The 6317-nt window shown below is 35.2% G+C and overlaps 1 pseudogene; it reads right to left on the reverse strand.

The window, feature by feature from the left end:
- Nucleotides 1-5467: 5467 nt before the first annotated feature.
- Nucleotides 5468-6029, reverse strand: LOC135710883 (uncharacterized; annotated as a pseudogene).
- Nucleotides 6030-6317: the final 288 nt, after the last annotated feature.

Raw genomic sequence — 6317 nt, forward strand, 5'->3', positions numbered from 1 at the left:
TATTTATTTGTCGTCAATCAGTGTAGACCGTTTTACAATTGTTGTCTTAAGTGCTATTTTTACAATTTTGTCTTTGTTTATATTTTTTTATAATATGTCTTAAGAAAAAGTTAAAACATTACTTCTAGTTGACGTTATGCGACGAATTAAAATATTGCTTTAATTTAGTTTTTGTCATTGTAAAGTCAATGTTATCGCAGTGCTTATTATATGTATCCATCATTTGGTTCAAGGGTCCAAATTTGGCATAATTCGTACGATGACGATTTGTAGCAAATATATTTCTGTTTCGTAAATGCCTAGATGGTGTTTATAAATTTAAGGATGACAATAGTTCTATTGAATCAATTCGATGTGATACGATATCGTTTACGAAAGAAATCATAGCAAATTCACGACGTTCTTTTAATGTTTGGATATTTATGAGCATACACCGAGCTGTGTAAGATGGCAGAGGAAATACAGTCCAACCTAACTTGCGGAGTGCATACAATAGAAACTGCTTTTGAACGGACTCTATTCTTTCTTCGTGTGTGATTGAAAAAGGTGACCAAACTATGCTGCAATATTCTAACATCGATCTTACATAAGCAATGTACAATGTTTTTATCGTATACGGATCGTGAAAGTTATAGCAGAAACGTTTTATGAAACCAAGCATGTTGTTAGCTCTGTTAATAATTGTGTTATAATGATCGGTGAAAGTAAGTTTTGAGTCCAAAATAACACCTAGATCCCTGACTCTATCACATTTTTCTACGATCTGGTTTCCTAAAGTGACTGTTATATCAGGTAGCTTTTGTTTTCTACTAATGGTAATGGAGTTACATTTTTTTATATTTAATTGTAGCAGGCTTTTTTGACACCAAGTATGGAATATTTGAATTTCCTCTTTGAATGTGATGATGTCTTTGGCATCTTTTATTTCCAAAAAAAGTTTAATGTCGTCAGCATATATTAAAACTTTCAATTTCTTAATAATGAAAGATATGTCATTGACGAAGAGAATAAATAAAAGTGGTCCTAAATGGGAGCCTTGAGGAACTCCTGAAGTGACATCAACGGGATTTGATATCATTCCTTTGTATTTTACTATTTGATGACGGTCAGTTAAATATGATTCAAGCCACTTGAGGAGTGCGTAATGAATTCCCATTTTTTGAAGTTTAAAAAGAAGCATGGGTATGTCAATTCGATCAAACGCTTTGCTGAAATCTGTATACAACACTTCTACATGGTTTCCGTTATCCATTGCATTCAAGGAATAATTAATTAATTCGAGCAAATTCGTAGTTGCTGAACGGCCTTTAAAGAAGCCATGTTGCATAGTAGTTATTCTGTTTTTAATTTGAAGAAAGAGTTTTTCATTTACAATCGCCTCGAAAAGTTTCGGAATGCAAGAGATAATAGCTATACCACGATAATTACGTATGTCGGATTTTTTACCCGATTTAAAGATAGGCACTAAAAACGAGTTTTTCCATATTTTAGGGAAGTTTCCGGATTCCAGTGACATATTGAAAATCCAAAATAATGGAGCAGTAAGTTCAATTGCTAAAGTTTTCATAAAAACTGGCGGAACACCGTCAGGGCCAGGACCTTTAGATGCATCTAAATTGTTTAAACCCTTTAAGATATCATGAACCTTGATTTGACTTACGCTGATGTCACTTGAAAATTCTGGATATGATTCAAAATATTCACGGTCACGGTCCTCTTCTGAAAACGTAGTATATATTTCTTGGAAGAAATTTGCAAACAAATTGCATATATCATCCGAGTTCTCACCTATCCTATCGTCCAAATGCATCTTTGAGGGAAAATTATCAGATTTTAATTTGGTTTTCACATAATTGAAGAAGTTTCTAGGACAAGATTTTATTTCAAGTTCAGTTTTTAAATTATACTCCTCAAATGTCATATTCACGGCCAAATTTAACTGATCGCAAATGTCTAAATAGTATGCCAAAGTTTCTTCACTATTATATTTTTTATAAAATTTGTGCGCTTTTTGCTTTCGATTTTTTAAATTTTTCAGTTCCCTGTTGTACCAAACCGGATGTTTTGCATGACTCTGACGTCTTCTTCTTTTAGTTGGCACTTCTTCAAGAATTATTTCAAGCAACACATTGTAGAATACGTCAACTGCACATTCAACATTTCCTGCAGTTCTTAATATTGCTTGCCAATCGACAATGTTCAATCTATTTCTAATGTTATCATAATTTGCTGAATTGTAATCAAAGATTTCATCAAATTCGCAGTCGTTGGTTCTTTCATTTATGTGAACGAATAGAGAATACTCTATTGCTGTGTGAAACATTTCATTTCTCCATATGGGACTTAACGATTCAGTCACACAGAAATCTTCATAAGTATTTGTTAATAAAAGGTCTAAATAACAATTTTGTTGATTTTTCACATGGTTAATTTGATAGAGTCCTAAATTTGCAATTTTGTCAAAAATGAAATGGAGTGTTTCATTTTCCCCAACGACTGGAAGTAAGATGCTTTCATTGTCCATATCAGAAATAAAGTCAACATTGCGTTGGTTAAAGTCCCCATATATATGTACTTTTACTTCAGGGGGTAAACTAGACAAAATTTCTTCCGCTTTTCCAAAAAACTTATCATACATTATCATTGAAGTTGAATGAAAAAAAAAATTGTTCGGTGCGAAGGAATTGATTGTTCATAGTAATATAAGAGTCATCGGAGCCTAATTTTTTACATTATTCGTGTATCCTATTCTTATATTGAATATAATTCCACTAAAATTTGTTATGAAAATGAAACACTGAATTTAAAAAAAAATCACATCGTCTATTTCTATTCTTCTTCAACCGTTCGTCGTATTTTAACTTTTGTTATCACCCTTATTCTTGTTTTCGTTCGAATTGAAAACGTTCGAAATTATCCCACATTCATATTCCTGTTTTCGTTCGAACCAATTCGAACCATTTTTTCGAACATCGTTCATTCGAACGAATTTTCCAATTCCCATTTTCGTTCGAACGTGTTTTTTTTTTGTCAACCAAAGAAACGTCACTCGGAACTCGTTGGGTATTTTACGTTTCAGGTAAGAAGAAAGTTTCCAAAATTTCGGTTAGTGCTGCAGCCGGAATCACCAGATTTGCACCGGACTCTACGAAGTAGCCTGAAAATAGTGAGAATTCAGTTACCGTCATTCGCCGGACCATCTTCGTCGCTGCACCTGTAAAAAAAAGGAAAAAGCAGAGAAACCAGCTCCATTTTGTGATTCACATTCCGTGAGTTTCCCTGTGCGTAACCGCAATTTTGCAACGATTCAAGTACAAAAAATGCAATGAAATAGATTCATTACCTAATTCCATTCTCAACCAAATTTCTTTTTCACTTTGGGCAAAGCAGTCAAAAAGTAAAAGTACTAATAAGGAGCATTTTAATACACTTCTTGAGCTATTGGTAGACCAACCGGATATTGCTAAAGGCTTCACCAAGTTTAATACTACACCGTTTTGGGGAGCCGTGGCTTCAGAACTCAACAGTCTTGGACCACCGAATAGGGATTCAACGGCTTGGAAAAAGGTATTCACTGATTAATTTCATTAAGTATCGATATATATGAAACAGTGCTTCTTATGTTTTTACTTTAGGTTTGGTTCGATTTCAAGTCGAATACCGTGAGCAGCTAGCTACAGGAGGAGGTCCTAGTAAACTAATTCAGCTTAGTGGACTGGAGGAGCGTGTTGTCGCACTGGCGGAGCTGGTACCAGCAGTTGAGGGTATCGACGATTCTATTAGCTTTGGGCTCGGGTCTGCTTCGGAGCAGTAAAATCGGGATGCATCCTCTAATAGCAATGTCGAAAATGAAGAAAACGAAATCCCGGATGAGGATAACGACCTCAGCGAAGATTCTACACCACATAAGAAGCGGAAGATTTCCATTCCCAGTTTGCTGGACGCGCAGGTGAACAATCAAAGAAAATTTCATGATTCTGTTACAGCTGCATTGAAATCGTACAGCAAAAGTTCGCGTGATTTAGTACACTACAACCGGCAGATCTCTAAGCGATTGACTGACATTCACAAAGTTTTGAGTGAAAATGTCAAAGAATAAATAAAACACAACTTGGCCTTGGAAAAAAAATCACGCTGGATAAACTTAAAGTCAAACAGAGAATCCTGGAACTTGAATTAAGTCGTTTGCAGTAAGATGTATGTCCTTTGTATTTGATCACACTCTGAAGCAATAAATTAAATAAAAACCTGTTATGTCCTGAATGCTTACAGTAGTTTATCTCATACCGAGTCTCATACATGTTGCAAAAATCCATGAATTCTTGGGACTCTGAATTCCTGTGGAGACGCCGCTTAAAGGCCTAACCAGTTATGTGGAGTAACTCTTTAAGGTCTGAGGTCACGTGTCGGCCAGTTTTGTTGATTCATTTAAAACACCTAAACCGTTGAGTTTATTCAATTCATTCATTCATTGAAAAACTAAAACGGTACTATAGTCGTACCACAGACAAACAGACATAACACATTGAATATTTCTCACTGTAAAACATCGTCACTAAAACATAATCGCAATATGTTGAGTACACTATAGTGGGTAGTACAACAAACGAAGTGACACAAAAAAAAACAACTAAAATAATGTGGTTCTCTGTAATAGAATTTTCTTAAAAGCTTGTGCCATCAGCCAACAGATGGGCTAGTATTTTTGGTTGATTTGAACAAAGTTGATTTTGTGTGCAATCAATCTTTGACAGTGTGCAAAGAGTGTATCATTTTGTCATTTTGTTTATGCATTTCAGTTTTGAGTAGAGTGAAAGAGATAGAACCAAAACATTCTAGTACATTTGGTAAAAATACTAGTACAATCCAGTAGTAGTAGTACCGCTTATATGACCGTATTAAAGCTTAACACTTTTAAACTTTAGAAATTCCAATAATGGTCTGATTTAAACTCAGATTAAAATTAACTGCATGATTAGATTAGATTAGTTTTATTCAATCAGTCATTGTTGTTTATAAAACTCAAGCAAACGTAGGGCACAGCAAACGTTAACTATTTTCGATGCTTTTTTAGGTGAGTAATGAATTTGCCGGCACCAAGAATACAACGGAACCGATTTTTCAGGACACCAATTGTTCTCTCAACTATTCCCCTTGCCAAACTATGTTTACTGTTAAATTCACATTCAGGACTTCCTGGCTCTGGAGCTCGATAAGGCGTAATCAGCCACGGCTCGGAGGGGTAACCGGCGTCACCTGCAAAAAAATTGCGTAGATTAAGTACATCATACAATTGCTCGGGCTGGACTTAATCCCTAAACATGAGAATCGTGATTAGAGCCCTGATAGTCGGCATCGATGAATCTGATACGCTGTATATGATCACACATCTGCGTCAAGATTCCCGTTTTTAATAAATTAAACATAAATTTTCCATGTTTTTTACTTACGATCATGGCGTTAAGGTTTAAAATTATTTTCTATTGTAGTACAGGTTTCGGTTTAAAGTTGGGGGGATAATTTTGATATGTGTGCCATCTACACACATTATGATTCCTGGTATTCCCGATTTATCGTAAACATTTCGTTTTGCTTCCCTCATTTCTTGATCCGTCATAGCAAATGTTATCCACTTAGGGCAACTCTTTCTTTCCAGGATAACCAGCATTTCACTGAGCACTTTAGAGAATGTTGATTGGGCTATGGCTACATCGTAGTCCTTGCCAGCTCCATGCTGGTAGCTCCCTTCTGTAAAAAATCTCAAGCATGCAGCAAGTTTATCCTCTACCGATAGTCTGCCATGCCTTTGAGCAGGAAATTCGTCACGAATCTCCTGAATAACGTACTGAAATGCTGCTTTATTTAAACGAAAGTTCTTTGTAAATCTGAAATTGAGCGTTACAAAGCAATCTCAAGCTATTTCTATGAAATAAATGTCAAAACTTACTCTGTTTCTGATTACTTCTTTGTTTTCTTAGTGATTGACGATTGTCCGTCAATGCAATATAACCCAGCATTACGGTATCCATCTTTCGGTGTTAGAAAGGAAATCACAACCTCACTAGTTATTCTCTGAATATTTTAGAGAATGAATCGACGCTGACGCGTTTTCAAAAATAACCAACAGCAATTGACAAAACAAAACTCTAACAAATAATCTGTACACTTTAACTGGAAAGTAACCAAAGCTTGCACGTCAAATCATGGGTATTTTTACACATTGAAAAATGGGTACAAAGTACTCACTTTTAGAAACCGTCAAGCTAGGATTTTTCTTTAAGATTTTTTTTATGATTTATGGATTATGTAATGAAAGA

Source organism: Ochlerotatus camptorhynchus, unplaced genomic scaffold, assembly GCF_037179485.1.
Source record: "Ochlerotatus camptorhynchus isolate MF236.1 unplaced genomic scaffold, CSIRO-AGI_Acam_v1.1 ptg000404l, whole genome shotgun sequence".
NCBI lineage: Eukaryota > Metazoa > Arthropoda > Insecta > Diptera > Culicidae > Ochlerotatus > Ochlerotatus camptorhynchus.